This window comes from Galleria mellonella, unplaced genomic scaffold, assembly GCF_026898425.1.
Source record: "Galleria mellonella isolate WM207_F2 unplaced genomic scaffold, CSIRO_AGI_GalMel_v1 utg159, whole genome shotgun sequence".
Classification (NCBI taxonomy): domain Eukaryota; kingdom Metazoa; phylum Arthropoda; class Insecta; order Lepidoptera; family Pyralidae; genus Galleria; species Galleria mellonella.
Genome location: NW_026442004.1, coordinates 1,706,030 through 1,724,371, shown reverse-complemented (window position 1 = coordinate 1,724,371; position 18,342 = coordinate 1,706,030). Strand labels below are relative to the sequence as shown.

Sequence of the window (18,342 nt, the reverse complement as noted above, 5' to 3'; positions counted from 1 at the left end):
TGCGCTTGCGCAGATGAGCAGTAAAGAGGTAAAGAACAACTGTTATCTCAACATCTCACATTACAAAAGATGGAAATAATGTTTTTTTAGTAGATAGATTCGCAATCCAGGGAGTCGTAATCCTAAGTCAAAAAGGTATGGGGAGGCATACGTATTTCCTAGACAAAAAGTTTTCAGGTTTTCGTGAGAAAGGAAAACTTCAAAGGAAAACTTCAAATTACAATTATAAGCAATTAGTTTATAGGTAAAGATTCTGTGCTAAAATTATTTAATAAAGTTTTTTAGATTGATAACTAAGGGATCTATATAACAAACAGGGGAAAGTCAGACAGAGTCGAAGGTATCTGCTTGAATATTGCAGCAATAATATCAAGTTTTTATTGAAATTGAAATGATTTAGAAGTATATATAGATTATTAAGATTCCTTATCAGATATATCCGGGTCATAAAAATATTTCATTACAGTGAATATCGTACTTGTAAGAAGAGCCTCAGAAAGACGTGATGCTATAATGCAACTGGTGGATGATCTGTAAACGAACCCAAAGAGAATATACGAACCCTCAACCGAACGAGATGTAAACTTGAAAATGTTCGAGATATCTCACCGACTAGCGACTGGCAGTTTTCTGCGTTGACTGAATGTCAATTAAAATTCAAACCGCGTTCCAAATACGATTTTTTCCACCGGAATTCGCGGCGCGCCCGAGAGAAATGGCGGGAACGCGCCTTTTTGTTTTATTTTATTTTCGAAAATGGAACGGCTGGCGGTTAAACCTATTTTAATGTGTATGGGTTGCTCTGTGTTTTGAATTAAAATTTTCCGTCTGCTGCCCGTCGCGGCGTGTGAGCGGAGAATGAAATGTAATTTCCTCTAGGATTGTTTTTATTTAGCTACTGACATGTACTGGTTAATGGTAATAATATTTATGATATGAAATAAAAAGCATGCAAATATTTTATTTTAATTTGCAGGCGCACATAGTTATTTCTGTAAGTAATTAGTAGTGTTTTATGAACAATATTATGGTAAATAATTACGTTTAAAATTAGAATATTTTAGACTTTTATGTACTTAAATAAATTATTGTAGGCATTGAATACTATTTATTTTCAAACAATTGTTTTGGTCAATTATGATTTTTTATTTTTTTATTAGCCAATCTTGAATTACAACTCAGTATTACAATTCGTGACAATTTCTTTAAAACATACTTTATAATATTTGTTAGTAAAGTTTATGTAAAAAGCATATTTTATTTACATCGAATAAGAATTGTACCGTTTGCTTGGTTCTTCCAACACTGTAAACAAATGCTATAAGACAAATGCATAATGTCGAGAGCCATAAATAGACGTTGTCAGACTGAATTTTTAAACATTTTTGTTTAAATCCAAATGCGCCATTTTTTTCAGTATTGCTAATAATTGGAATGAATCAGACCGGTTTTTTATTTGAATTAAGAACATTATTATTATATTGTTTACAAATTAATATAAAAGTATTGATTAAAATTATAGCTAATTTCAATGAATTTAAAAATGAAGGAAATATTTTAATTTCATATTTAAATATAAATAAAATTGTCAGAAAAAAATAATAGTTAATTATTGAGCGCATTCTTTTTATACAACTAAATAAATTTATTTTAAGACGTGTATACCTATAGATTGATATACTCGTAGATATAGACACATATAGATACTATTTATCTGTTTTATTAAAAATATAAGAAGATAAGTCATAGCTTACTGTATTAGACTGTTTTATTTTTTTTCTAAACGCATTTTGTACCTTAGATATTTTAAATTTTGTCAATACAAAACATTAGTTTTCCCCTTGGTTTCCTGCAGGGTGCCAGTTTACGCCACGTTTCACTTTACTTCCCGCAAGGGGGAGCACCTCAAAAACGCATAAAAACGAACAGGGCCTACTTATGAATTTGTTTATGGCCCTATTTTAAGGAGACATCTCCGAAATCTCATAGCTTACGAAATAACAATATTCCTAATTTAATAGTAGATGGGTAGGTACAAAATTTTTATTGATACAGGAAGTACACATACATAGATACTAAAGTTTTTTTTATATGGTTAATACAAACTTTGATATCATAAAGATTTTATAGTAGTTACAATGTCAATGGGCAAGTCACGACTAATAAGACGAGTTTTTTTATGCAATACCAAATCTTTATCTACGATTTTGTCCGCACAACCGGAGTATATGTTATTGATTGATAAAAAGCCTGTGTACTTTTTCATCCTAAATAGTGTGTGTATGCTCAAATTTAGTTAAAAAAATCAGAGTAACAAACAAACAAATTCATTTTTACATTTACGAGTATAAAGTTAGGATAAAATATCACACAAGTTGAGGGCCCATTTGACGGAAAGTGGTAATCGTTGTAATTAGAAATGAACAGTACCACGAATCTGCGTGGGCATAGAGAAAACTTGATATAGATACAAAAAAAGCAAACTGATATACGATCTTTTTATTTGAAAGTTATTTTAATGAATATGATTTAGCTATGTTTGGTGAACTGCCACCAACAGCTAATATCAAATGCTTTTGGGTAAATATTGTAGCTAAAATAGCAAGTTTGTAATCAAATATTTTTATAAACAAGCATGAATTTAAGGAAATGGTGCCGTACCATTTACTCAAATACATATTTCTTGCAGTTTTTGATATTGGCTGTTAGTGGCAGTTCACTAAAGATAGCTAAATCATTGTCATTAAAATCACTTTCAAATAAAAATATCGTATACCAATTTGATCTTTTGTATATCGAATTTTGTCTATGTGAGGGTACAATTAAGAATTATAAATAAAACAAATAGTCAAGGACTTCAAACATTCCTATGTTTGCGTCAAGGATAAAAATTCACACCAGTTCGTATGGATTTACAGAAAAGGAGCAACCAACTAAAAGTACCTAATAGAAAGAAATGTAACTACATCAAAATCACAAAAAAAATATTTTATAAATATTCTTACATTATTAACTGCCAACTGGGTAGCTAATATAGATATATAGCTAGTAATTATATAGCTAGCTACAGCTTTATATCTATCTGTAGGTAAACATCCAGTGAAGTTGGTTTGGAAAATGTCACAATAAACATCTGCGAATCTAAAAATAACTAAAAGACAAACTAGTGATTATTTGATAATCAAGAAAACGTAGGTACTTATTTTTTATGTATCTTAATTTCATAGAGCTTGTTTAATTAAATATGTAATTACACTTAGTACTTGTATATTGTCTGTTGATATTATTACATTAAAGGTATAAAATATGAATTGTAGAAATGTCAATAATGTAGGCAGTGCATATTCCTGCGGCGTAGCCCGCTTCTAACTATGTAGTCCCCGTATATAATTCTCATTGGAACTCTTCACGAATCCATTAAGTTTCAGCCAATTGAACTCGGTTATTTTATAGCTTTTTATATGTGATTCCTTAGATTGATATAACTTTTTTATTTATGAACCGATTGAAATAAACACAAAATGTTAAGCAAACCAAAACGCATGAGTGAAAACTGCATTCAAATCGGTTAAGTCGTTTCTGAGATTAGCGTGCCTAAACGTACAGACAAACAGACAACAATTCTAAAGGTTATTGTTTTGTGTTCTATTGTGTTCATAAAGTCCCTCTATAACAGTTTTTCTTATATATCTTCCATGTACAGACAGCAATCAGTTACGATTTTATTATTTGTATTGATGATATTTTGTTTAATCATTTAAAATACAATATTGTATCATCCTACTAAAGTTATAAACTAGTTGTATTTCATGGCTTTGCCATGTATTTTAGGATAAAAATATCTTATGAGTCAATCCAGGAACATTCCGTTTCTCTGCCAAATGTCATTGAAAATGTTTTAGGTGTATACGAGTATTCGTGATTGAATAACAAACAAGTAAATATCTAATATCTTTATAAACATTTATATTTAATATTGTAATAGGAAGTTAGATATGAAAGTTTTTTTCTTTTTTTTAATACATTAGGTGAGTCGCATTCTCGACTCACCTGATGGTGTTTTGCCAGCCTTTTAAAAAGAATATGCTCTTTTGAAGGTTACGATTATTGTTTCTCAATAACGGTTTAATGGTTGTACTGAACAGAATGAAGTTTAGTAGACAGATAAACTATAACCTTGATGCAAAGAGCACTTTTTTTTCTGATTATTGATATGTGATAGTACTACAATATAAGTTTGCAATAAAGATTGTTGAACTTTGTAAGTCGTATTTCGTATTTCTTATATTTAAATCTTATTTATATTATATTTTTGTTCCATATAATTTTATTATTACTAAATATCATTTTTGTATTTATATTATATATTTTGTATTTGTTATTATATAAGGAAATTTAATGTAGCTATTTTGGATAATTATAATTTGAAAAAACATTATATAACAAGTGATAGTTCGTTTTCTAAATTGGGGAAAAGAATAAAAAAAATATGTGTTCTAAATGTTTTCAGTGGAACTTAGAATAAAAAATAAAGTTACATTTTTGATTGACTAACTCAATTTTTATTTGCATTTAGTTGTTACATTAACAAAAGTAAAATCTAATTATAAAGTCGTTACTTCGTTGTACACTACATAATGTAGCGAATTAAAAGAGGTATAGTTGTTTACCCAATTTATAACAAGACGACACCAAATTTAGCTACCATACATCCACGCTATAATTGGATCGCATAATTTACAAAATGGCATATTATTTATTGCATTCATCGGCCACTTAGATTATATACTGGCCAGTAAATAATAAAACATCTGCGTGTAAGAGCGGACCGAGGCTCAAACTAGTGGTTAGGGCACAATTTGCTCGTCGTAACGATTTCCTCTTCTGGGAACCGAATGGCGTGCGCCCGGATGCCGCCCACTACGTACCTACATAGCCATACATATGTTATGTACACGGCTTTAGGAAAAATTGGATTTATTATATGTTCATTTTACTTATGCTTGGGTTGTTTTGTGCTGAGTAGGGCGTATTTGGTAAGATAGAATGGTCAGATAAACAGTTTAGGCTGAGTTGCCTAGCTAGCTAGCATGGCATATAAATATTTTAATATTATTAAAGTACCTAAAACTCTTTTTCACATATAAAATAATGCACCTATATACATAGATGGGTGATTTGCAACAAGTGCGATTTCTGTCTAATTTCGGTGAACTTTTTTGGTTTCGAGTCTTCAGAAAAGTATATCAAGATTTGTGAAAATTTGAAATAAAAAAAGATAAAGCCTAGAAAGTATTTTATAAAGTGATTCTTTTTATATTTTGTGGATACTGGCTTGTGTGGGGACTCAAAGTAGAAATATTGCTGATAATCATCCAGTTTTATGTAGATACTTAACTATTATGATTTTGTGAAAGAAAAGAAATCAAAAACATTTATTATTAGAAATTCAATCGCTATAATATAAAACAGTAATTATATTATTTAAATGGTGTGAAATTTAAGCAAATATTTAATGTATTAAAGTAATTTTGGTAGATTTTTGGTCATTATATCTCGTAGGTATTATATATGATTGAAAAGCATTTTTCTATGAATAATTTAGGTTTAAATTATACTCGTCTAGTACTTGTTGAAATCGTACCAGTTAAAACTTTAATATCAAACGATCCAATGTTTAACACCTACCTAGTCTCTATACGTAACATCAAGTAGATAGAATCAACTCGACATTTGTGTTATTGCCCGTTATTAGTTCAGTCTCACGCGATGTTTACGCGTAGCCTACGAAAAGACAATGTTTCTAGTTACGAACAATTAACGTGCCAAATATATAGCTTAGTTAGTTATACTAGCTCGACTAATATAGGGCCAAATTACGTACGGAATGTTTGTAATAATATGGAGTAATTATATATATATATTTAAATTTGATTAGGCAATATTGCAAATTATTATTACTTTTAATTAAACATGAGTTGAAAATAACCAAAAATTTTAAGTCTCCCATATTATTATCAATACAATACATCAAGCTCTTAAGATACTAAGTCAAGTTAAAAATTTTTGCATGCATCTTTTTAAGGACTGCTCTACTAGTGAAATTAAACATTTTTCTCAAGGATTTACTAATACTAATATTTGCTTCAAATTTTTTGTTGTATTTTGACCTATGTTATTTTAAAAAAGGGTTCATTTTCAAAATGTCTTAAACAGATGTTAATAATTTTCACGAGTATATATCCTATGTACAGAGTTTTTTGTAATGTTATAATAGTTGCGGTGTTGTTGGTATGGTGCTCGGCGTATTTAAACAAGGTATGAAGTTCGATTTTCAGTTTATCTGATTAAAAAATACTTTATAAGATTAATCTATGATTACTTGATCGGTCTCATAGTACAAAATATCTTAGTTTAAGGATTAGGTAATTGGTATATTTCTTCAATAAATTAATGGAGGTGATAATGGAATGGTAACCCCGCTTGTGCTATGAATATACGGTGACGGGTACCAGTGAAGGATAATAGATAAAGATGAAAAGGCGGAATAGTTGGGTCTTCGTGATAAATTCAATTAAATTGGAACTAAACTTGATGGTTTCTAGGAGGGACCGCAAGGAGGTAGATCTGACAGATTATAAGACTAGTAATGATCGTAGTGGCTAGTCCCCATTACCTACTAATAATCGGAGGATTAATGGTAACGGGGAACCTCTCTTCGAACACTCTCATCGGTATTTCAGTACCACGTTGTCCACTGCTAAATATATAGTCTCTCTCATATTTTTTGTTTGAATTCGTATTTTGTAGCGTGTTATTAGAGAGGCTTATGTCCAGCAGTGAATTGCATTAGGCTGATTAGGATGATGTTTGGCTTAGATAAACCAAGACAAGTTTCGAGATTCGAAACCTTTTAATACGATAATAGAGGATTTCATATATATAAGTAAGTAGATAATGTAGTAGTAAGTAGTAGTAGTATATACTAGAAGGAGACTTTGTACAAAAATTCGTTTATTTGGGTACCTCTGTCCCATTCGTGTTTATTCCGTGAAGCAGTTTTTGTTTCCATGCCTGTGTTTCGATTTGAAGGATACAATTTACAGGGTACAGAAGAATAACACCTTAGTCTTTAGGAATGGCACGGGGGGATTAAGGGCGAAACAGTATAATCTGTTGTCCATGATACTGTTCATGTTTATAGGAGATGGTTACCACTTTCCATCAGGTGAACCATAAGCTTGTTTGCTATTTTAAGTTGCACAAAAAAAGTACTAATGCTTGTTCACTGCATACCAGAGGGCGCTACTGTTACAAAATTAGAATTAGTAGAAAAAGTAGTGTTAAATACAATTGTTTAATACGTTAAGAGCCTTCGTAGTCATTAAATAGTAAAAAATTTATAATATGGATTGGAAGTATTGGAACACTGCCATTAGCAAAATTACTTTTGGGTATTACGTAGAATGAATATTACATAGTAGTATTGGATCTATTAGTCGATTGCTTTAGAATTTTATTATAATTGTTAGCTTATCGTAAAAGATTTCCAGGTACCTACTTAGACCCTGGGGGGGGGAGAAGGGGATTATTAGTGATAGAGATTAAGAATCCCATTGCTAGCAATATACCCAGCCAGGTCGACCTCCTTGCGGTTCTCCCTGGAAACTATCATGGTTAATTCCTTGTGAATTCGTCATGATGGGCTAACTGACCTGTTTTCATCCTCATCGATCACCCTTCACTGGTGCTCCGCCAGCGTATCCCGTTAGCGCAGGCGGGGTTACCATTCCATTTTCATCCAGCAAAAAAAAAAAAAACTTGTACCCTAGGGTTAAAATCATTACTTTTTGAGGCAGACGGAAATCAGAGTCATATTGAGAAATAAGGTCAAGAGGAGTGTTAATAAGGATGTTTAGCGGCCATATTTTTTGAAATAATGCCAGGTGGGTCTTTACGTGGTCCCTCCTCGAAAACTGTGAATTCGTCGTAATGAGTTAACTGACATGACCAATCTTCGTCTATCATCATTTACTGGTACTCTGTCACCGTATTCTAAGAACGCAGTTGATTTAATAAAAAAGAATATATATGGTCAAGATGACGAGACTGTCACCATAAAGAATTTATCGCAACTAATTCAGCCCGTGAACCCACAGATGAAAACTGAGCGAAAACTTCTAAACTTCAAACACGATCAGACAGAAACGAGCATAAATTTTCGGTGGCAAACAGTGGCGCGGCTTGTGACAAAGTGTCGTAAGGTCGTGTAAGTCGGAAAGTATACGTCATAATTCGGGTCGTAAACGTCAACACACGACGGCGGCCCCGGCGGCGCGCACTGATTCCTGATGGATCACCCCGGGGTGAAAGCCGAGGTGTTCAGCTGGCAGAAAGGTCTTGTATCTATTTTATGTGGTATCAATAATGCGTATTAATGTCTTTATTAGCGACTGTAATATAGAAATTCTCATTCTCATTGCAATGATAAAGCGGGCACACTGCTGTCAATGGTTGAAGGAAATATTTTCTTTTAGTTGTTAGCATTCATAGATTATACTTATCCTTTGCTCCCTTGCATGTTGTGTTAAGTAAAAATAAAACGCTTTTTAAGGATTTTTCTTCATTTCCATAATATTTTTCCCGAAGGAATATAATTATAACATTAAAAATATTTAGTTTTACTGGTAAAATTCTCTTTGATGGTAATTATTTTAATTTGAAAATGTAAATGTTGATTGAATAAAAATATATGTAATTTATTTTTATTTATTTGTTTTCAAAGAGACAAATAATAATAATTATTAATGGATACCACCACCAAAGGTTGGTGTAATTCTCCGATTCAATTAATGTACATATTATATAGGTTAGGTCCCTATGTTTGTGGCCTACGTGTAATTGGAATGGAATAATTGGCAGCGGAATAATTACTCGTCACGTTGCACATTTGTTTAATAGTTTTTATAATTGTCAACATTATAATCGACACTGACTTGTTAAATCAAGTTCTAATCCGGTAGATGCTTTTTAAATTGTATTCTATTGTTCTTTTTCTGGTCGTCTTTTTTCGTTTTGGCTTATAATTCATATTGTTAAACTGAATTCTTTCATTTACTCTACAGTGTGAGTCGCATAATTATATTTTTTTTTATTTCTTTCAAATTTCATCATGCATAACTTATGTTGATGATGTAGTACTTAATTTTTGAACTAAATAATTGTTGGATGTCAATTTATATAGCTTTTTTAATTATTCATAAAATTCGTTAAAGATAATGTACCTAGTATCTATTTACTATCAAAGTCACGACATTAATAATAAAAAAATAGGAAAGCCTAAAATTATAATTATAACAATATCTTTTAGGAGATTTATATCACGTAAAAGACAATAGATCTTAAACTTATCTTAAAAAAATGCTACATGTGCAATTAAACTAATAATTCTATAATTATATTTTACTTGTCAAAATAATCGGATTAACTTACGTAGGCGTGAAGTGATAGTCAAGTAACTATTAAAGCACTTGTATCAACAAGAGTGAATTCTGGGTTAACTTTAAATACTATTCAAAACTTAAATAATTTCAGTCGGCATAATAGAGTTAATTTGGTATGAATCCCTGGATATATAGGGATTTAAGGATGAAAAGATTGATGAGTTGGCAAGAAGAGAATTAGAATAAAAATGATAGGTTCTGAACCACATGTTGCATTTGCATCAAGTGTCGATAACTATGCCCTTGAGGAGTATGCGAAAATAAAATAGCAGAAGGAATGGAGAAAATTGAAGGGTCTCAAGTATTCTAAAAAGTTCTTAAACGACAACGTTGAGGGCTGGGATAAACTCATCAACAGTGGTGGCAGATAACTGGCAAGACTCATAATGGGTACCCTAGTTGGACATAATCCATTAAAGCATTTACTATACAAGATGGGTCTATCTACGAATACACTGTGCAGATTGTGTAGGGAAGAATTTGAATCCATGGAACACCTGATGCGCAATTGTGGTTCCTTGGCAAGTAAGCGTATGAGCGAGTCTACTAGGAACGGCTTATCTAAAGCCAAGAAACTATAGATATCTTAAATCGTAGGACATTACAAAGGTAACACATAGGATCTATAAAATTATAGTATAAGGCAGGGGGAAGCACAAAAGTTCTCAATGAGCCAGAGGAAGACTTTGTACAAAAGTCGATTGCTTGGGTACCTCTGTTCCATTCGTGTTTCAACCGTGAAGCAGTTGTGTTTGCATGGCTGTGTTTCGGTTTGAAGGGTGGGATATAGCGTGAATTTACTGGGTACAGAGGAATAACACCTGAGTCTTCAGGAATGGCAACGCATGGGGGGTATCATGGGCGAAACAGTATACTCTGTTATGTCCATAGTACTGCTCATGTCTATAGGCGACGGTTACCACTTTCCATCAAGTGGACCGTCAGCTTGTTTGCCATTATAAGTTGTAAAAAAAAAATATAAGTTTAAGATAAGTAAGTGTGTGTATTTTTATCAACTAATTTTGGGTCTGTACAATTTACATTAGAAGCTATACTACTAAAATTACATTAGAACAGTAGATAACGTAAGTAATATTACTAATTTAATAACAGAGGTGTATCTCTGAGTAATAAGACAATCTTTCGTAGAGATTGGAGATTGATGGATCACAAAAGGGGTGCTTTAATAGGTATCTATTTGCCTTCTTCTCTAACTTAACACTCAATCTTTAGATCTTCAGATATCAAAAATTATATATAATATAGAAATTTAGATCGAAAATTTTGGAGAAAATCTTTAGCTTATATTTAAGACTCGCTGTTTCTCACGGCATCACTCCCGTGAATCAGTAGTAAAGTATTTTTAAGAGCATAGTTGAATATAACTTATCGATTTACCTTTTATTTAAATTCCGTTCAGTAGTTTCTGCGTGAAAGAGTAACAAAATTCATCAATCAATCCATCGTTACAAACTTTTGCATTTATTATGTTAATAGGATTAATAATATCTAGATGTAGTGTTAAATAAGCGATTTGCGAAAATAGTTAAATCTTTTATTTTTGTATGACTGTTGTCTTGTTTTGTAGTGTAAATGTAGCGTATGTAGATGCACAATTTGTTAATGAGATGTTCTTTTTGAAAAAAAAATCTTTTTTAACTAAAGTAAACATCTTATAGATATTCTAATCTGATAGACACAGATAACCTAAATTTAGTTCTGATAATTTATATTCATATTCGATTTTCGGTCGGGACAGTTACTTCTAAATTGGTTCGAATCTGGGTATTTTTGGTCCATATGTTATTTTATCTGTGGTTGTGCTTTAAAATGTTAGTTATCTGATTTCTTATTATTATTATCATAATTTTTGGTTAGAAGACTAATACGATTGTTTTATTTAAGATTCTCTTGTCTAACTTATGTTGAGACAAGTAAAAAGGAACGAACTAGAGGACGTGCCGCTACAAGATGGACTAATGCTATTAAAAACTCGACTAATGGTGGTAGGGAAGAGAGGATTTTTTTTGTACTATAAAGGTGGCAAACAAACATACAGCCCATCCGATGGTAAACTGTAGCCTATGGACGCCTGTAACACTAGGGGTATCACATATGCGTTTCCGATCCTGTTGTTAGTATTGTTAGTAATGGGGACTAGTGGCCCCATTGCTAGTATACCTTGCCAAAAAACATATTTATGTAAATAAAATTAAAAAAAAATGTTAATATAATATATGTAGAGAAATAAACATATATGTATTATATGCACGTATAATTATTTAAGTATGTTATTATAATAATTGTCACATCTCTTATACCACTACTGCCCTTCATAAGTTTTTTTTTTAACCTTTTTAGCTGGTAGAGAATACCATATGGCATTAAGTTCCTTACTTGTTTCATTGTACAATAAATAAACAAATATTTCTAAGGATATGATGAGAAATAATTTTCTTCTATATACTCATAATATTCATGGTCCAGTCCTGATAACATTCTGAGAATGACAGGGGACAAAGTAGCTATATACATATATCCCTATATATCCAAATGCAGCTATCTGTACTTGTTCAATTGCTAAATATTTGTATGTACTTTACTAATATAATAAGTGTTTTTTTTTTATCACGAATAAGTGTTTTTGTTTTGTTTGGATGGATGAATGGATGATAATGAAATGGTAACCCCGCTTGCGCTATCAGTATACACTGGTGGGGCACCAGTAAGAGTTGATAGGTGAGGATGACGCAGATCAGTTAGCCCACAGTGACGAATCTAACAATAAATCAATCATGATGGTTTTCAGGGGGAACCACGAGGAAGTCGACCTGATGATGGAGCTACTAATCCCCATTACTAACAATTCCTTCTCCCTCCTGGAATAAGTATTAGTATATAACAAAATGTGTCATTGTATGTAACTTGAAATAATAATATTTCTACTAATATATTAAAATTGTATCACTGTAGATAGGGGGGAAAGGGATTGTTAGCAATGGAGTTTAACAGCCCCATTGCTAGCAATATGCTCGATTAGGTCGACCTCCACGTGGTTCCCCCTGGAAACCATCGTATACAATTCTTGATGAATTCGTCACGATGGGCTAATTGACCTGCTTCATCCTCACCTATCATCCTTCACTGGTGCCCCGCCGGTGTATACCGATAGCGCGGGTGGGGTTACCATTCCATTATTTACCATTAAAAAAAATCTATGTAGGTAATTAGTAGATATTTAAGCAAAATTGATGTGAGGGGTCTTAAACCTAACTTAACAGGAGTTTAAACAATAATTCCTAATATTTTTGTTTATATGTCCGTATGTTTGTTTTGGTACGCAAAAACTATTGCACTAAATTGGCTGCTATTTACATATTCATATTTCAGATGGTCTAACTTAAATCCTGTTGTACTCGTATATTTTCTCTTTATACGCCATCTGGAAGTGGTAACCTACTTCCAAATATCACGCGTACAAAATAACGGGCAAAAGTTAGTAAATAACAATAATGTATGTATGAAGCTACTCAGTAACTCATTTTTATAACCGCAACAGTCACATAGCGTGTTTTATACGTGTTATATACTCGTGTTACATAGGTACGTATATGTACAGACTTGTGAGGGCTGTTTGTGTAGAGCATAAATTCGTGACATGTGGCGTGGCGTTACATAATGTATGAGCGTTTCTTCGTTGTATATATTGCGTTTATTTAGTATGTTTCCTAGACTAGACTAGAATATTTTTAATGAATACCTATAACGAATTGTCGTGTGGTCCTGGCATAGAATGAACAACCCCATACTTTTCCGTGGGTATCATACGAGGTGACTAAGGGAACGTAATGGTCAAAAGATGGGCAACAGCGTCCCTCTTAAAACATCATAAAAAGCCTAACTGCGGCTGCCAACCCGCATGCCAAGCATGGTAAAACGGGCCCTTATGGAGGAGGTCTATTCAGCAGTGAATATTTAACGGATGATATGATGGCCTAATATGAATGACTTCATAAATAATATATTGAATGTATTGTAACCTAGTAGTTTACTTGCCGACTATTTAAAATGGCTTTTTTGGTCGTTGTTTCGAATATGGTAAAATTTCGAGTTTGGCGATTTTTGTAAAAGTCTACAGAATCTCTACCATAGATAGATTATGTGTTCAATCATAAATTAAACATTTTTACAAAAAGATTAAATAAAAATCAAGATACCCTCAATTTGCATCTATTTTTGAATGTATATTTTGACAATCAATAGATATAGGAATAGTAAATAAGCTAGTCATCGTCGTAGTGATAGCGTAGTCGCGGAGTCATGACCAAAAAGCAACATGAGTATCACCTATTGACTAGGGTTTTTAATATACTATTTTTATTTTGAGATTAATAAAACACACCGATAAATGACGACATGTTCCGTAAATGAATTAGAGGCAAAATATTTGAAATTTAAACCTGGAATTATGTGACTATAAGCATCTAATTACATTTTGCGTCGTAGCAAACAAGACAAAAATAACACGCTCAGAATGCTGGGACCAACACAGGAGTAAAGGATCTTTTTATTGATTACAAAAATACAAAATCTAAAGAACCGTCTCTATTTGGAAGTTGCTTAAAAATTATTTGAATATACCTACTGATCTGTATTTATATATGTAGATATAACGAGAATTACATGAAGTATAAGTAAGTGTAAGTAAGTATTTGTCGTTTTCCATAATTGTTTTGACTTTATCCAGAAGTCTTTTTCAGAGGAAGTAAGGCACTTCACTGCGTTGCAGGTTTTCGTCACCCTGCTCCGTTCGAACTGAAGATCGCAGTCGAAACAGTTTTAGAAAACGACAAAGATATTAATTTCATAAAATATAGATATGTATAGACACCGTTAAAATAATGAACATATGTTTTTGTATTAATGAATTCAAATTGAATACTTAATTTTTAGTATATATTTATTATCAACTAGGCATTATTTACTAATAATTAGGCATTTAAGTTGAGTTCGAGCAAAGGTTGTTAAATGCAAAAAAAAATCACATTTAGTATGCTAACCAAACTCATTTAGTAGTACTCCATAAGATAGTCTCACACATTCTCAGTACATGATATTATATGGCACAGCACATAGAAGTTAGAATGGGCGTGTCTGCGCTTCAGGCTGAAGCGACCGCCCAGCGACGGGAGGGCGGGCCGTAGCCTTGATGTATCACTAGATAGTTGAATATTGAAACTTTAGGAATTTCAATACCTAACGGTTAACTAAGTTAGTATACGTATATAATTTTAATTCGGACAGGTAACAAGGTTCGTAATAATCGTTTGAAATTATTAATTATTAGATATAAATAATTGTAAGTTACCAATCTATTAAGATTCTATTTATTTCACGATCTAAATTTATATTTATGTGTCGTATACGTAGGTATGTATTTTACCATTTAGTTCTAAAGAGTTTGCATTTCATAAGAGTGTCAAATTGAGAAATAAACAATTTAAACTATGTCCGAACGACAGTTTTAAATGCGGCTCTGTAAGCATTAAGTAGGTACATTTACTTACCTTATTAATATAAGTAATATTTATCGAATATAACAGGTAAATTTATTAACAAAAATTGTTTACTTTTTCAATATTTCTTTTTTAAGTTATCAAATATGTACCTACTTATTTACTTTATTTACTACCAAAACAAAAGATTTAGTGATAATAATTAAAAACAAAAATACCGATTTTCAGTTTCTGTATGACTAACATTTATAGATATACAATGATTTATTTAAGTATGATTAAATGTTAAAAGTTATAAATAGTTAATACATATTACAGAAGCTTTTAATATTCGATAATTAATTGCAAATTATTATTGCCATAATTGTTGCGTAATTAAAATTTTTACAATATAGAGAAGGGAGCGATAAAGAGTTTACATTAATTTGTTCATTCATATTAAAGTTTTAATTGACACGACGTACAAGGCAAGAGTTCAAATTACGCCTGTTTATTTTATAATTCAACAATATTTATGCCTTAAGTTATTTAGCAATATTTAAAATAATTTATTTAGTAATTGACGCAGGTAAAATAGAATTAAAAAACGCTGTCGATATAATGGAAGTGCTTTCTGAAATACCAAATTTTCAGACAGGACATTAAAATGTTTTATTGTAAAAGGTTTTTAAAATACATGTCTATCTATGTTATAATAGATATATGTATAGTTAAGTATAGAGTTGAAGGATGCATACCCATGTTACTTTTATACGATTCATAATGGAAAGGTAGGTATATTTAATTTGCCAGCATAAACCGACAGCGTAAGCAGTCCTCCTTTCGACCAGATTATGCTGGTGGAGAACTGGGAATGATAGGTCAGGGAGAAGTTATATCAGTTGATACATCGTGATGAATTTATCAGGAATTAACTACAATGGTTTTCAGTGAAGATGGCGTGGAGTTGACCTTGGTACCTATAGGTACACGGCAAAATTATTGTCATTTTTAACGGTGAAATTATTATCATTTTTACTAAAATAATACGGGTAGACAAGCGATGTGTTTTCGTTAGTACCTACGAGAAACTTAAATATTTTTTGGTTTTTTCGAGAAATCTAACTTTGGGAAAAGTTAATAAATATATATACACCTAAAAGGAAGCTAATGATTTTCTTTTAACTCTTTATAAGCTAAGTTATACACTTAATGCTTTACTTAAATGGGTACTGTACCTATATTGTAGAAGTTTGCAGCATCGAGACCAATCAGAAGTATTGTATGACTATGGTCTGCTTCTGGTTTAATGAGGTAGGAAGATGTTTAAAATAGGAATATATGCTAATATGTCGCCAGTTTTTAAGGTATTTGGTCACCTCGCTTTCAAAATATCGGCTTATAGGTAAAAACCTACACCTACTTAATAAATAAATGCTTTACAGTTGGGTACTGTAGTGGGTACTGCACATTGGGTGGGCGGTTGGTATTTCATAATCGGATACAAAATTAGGTAATTGCCTAGGTAATTATCAACTAATGATAAATGTACATTTGTGATTACGAATGCGAGCTATTTGTTTATGACAATTATGGAATAATTTGAGTATTAGTAACGAAGTTATAAAAGTAGGTCTTGATTTAATATTAAGTACCTATATGTTATAGTGATTCAAACTAATGACGCATGTGAAAAATAAATTGTAAAAAATAAATGAAATTAATAAAAACTAAAATCGACCTTTACTTCAATTTTGGTGATTACATGAAGTATCTATCGATAGGGTAATTGACATGTAGTTTAGGTACTTATGTTATATAAAACTCCAGCTATGATATTTTAAATTAACGAAATACATATTTGAATATTTTTATTTAGAACTAATTACAGATATAGGTCATATGCTTGTTAAAAAAATAACTATTCTAAATCAGTTGCGAATATATATCTACGTTATGAGACTGATATCTATTACAAAAGATCTTAAAATAAATTGATTAATTAGCTATCTAAGTGGGTAGGTAGGTTGATAACTTGATTGAAATAACTTACTTAAATAAACACAGTCGCAGTTTTCACGGGACAGTCAGTAACACAAATTTTAGTCATTATATATAAAGCATCACAACACTTCACTATAACACTTGAACTAAACAAGTCTATAAAATAAAAGAATAGTTTCACACAGTTCGGTTTAGTTCATTTAAACATTGTACACTAAGCACTATTCGGAAGAGCCAGCAAAAAATCATCAATAGAAAATTTTTTATCAGTGCTACTATCGGAATGTCAGTGTGGCGTGGCGACTGTCAACTGTCTACTAAACGAATCGTCACTGCTCGGTTACCGCCATGCCCACTTCCATACAACACATTGAAACGAAAGGACGTAACTCGCAAATAAAGAGAAACTGAGTCCACCTCCGCACGTGTACATTTAATCACGATGTTTCATAAAATAACGCCCGCCTCTTAGAACCTTTTGTCTGAACTAAGAGTCTACTCAATACATTATCTATGCTCTTCTCGCTGCCGCAAATATCAATGTTTCATCTCTTTCGCTTGACGTTTGTAAGATGAATATTTAAATTAGCGAATTGTTTTTATACAATAATTTATTTTTTTAGTTTATGAAATATATTAGTTGATACGTCTCCTAAAATTTTGTATATTTTAATAAATAAAATAATAAAATTTATTTCCTTGATGTATCACCGGTCACACTATATCGCCATCTCATTCACTCGAATATTTCTTGTTTGTTTCACGTTGCACGATTGGGCCAATAGCATTTACGGAGCAACCCACCTTACGGCATATAAACTACAGTAGAATACTGTGCTCTATCACTTGTGAATAAAGTTTAACTTTTTAACATTTAATTTGAAGTTACCGGCGTTTGTCACGCAAGAGTTCTAATTTTAAATCAAGTGTAGGCGGAGCTCTCATGTTGGAGCTTTTATATTGAAAAACGAAATGTCTTTAAAGAAAACCTGTTTTGAGAAACTTAAGCCTTTTAAGTACAACGGTTTTAAGTTTAGCTTCGGAAACGACATAGTACCTTTTGAGACTGGCAGAAAACATTGGAATAAAGTAAAAAAGTTTAGTAACCGGCTTGTCGGTATTTTCCTTTTGTTGCTTGATTTTTGTTTTGTAAACGGGACATTGCATGAGAAATGCAATGCAACAATATGGCGGCGTTTTCTTCTGTGTATGCAATTTTGAAGGTTTATTGAGATTCGAACTATACAGATATACCTATCTTGTACTCCTATATATACTATAGAAAAAATTAAGTTATTTTCGAGTTATTCCTTTCACACTAAGGTAACGAACGTATACCT

General features: G+C 31.7%; 1 protein-coding gene across 1 annotated transcript in view; it reads right to left on the bottom strand.

Annotated features, from left to right (window-relative positions):
* The window catches only part of LOC113519063 (homeotic protein proboscipedia), a 68,917-nt gene extending 51,610 nt beyond the window's left edge, over window positions 1-17,307 (bottom strand). The window contains exon 1 of the mRNA XM_052892612.1: window positions 17,052-17,307. The gene's annotated coding sequence lies outside the window, so the exon portion shown is untranslated. The remainder of the gene's footprint in view (window positions 1-17,051) is intronic.
* Between the last annotated feature and the right edge of the window lie 1,035 nt (window positions 17,308-18,342).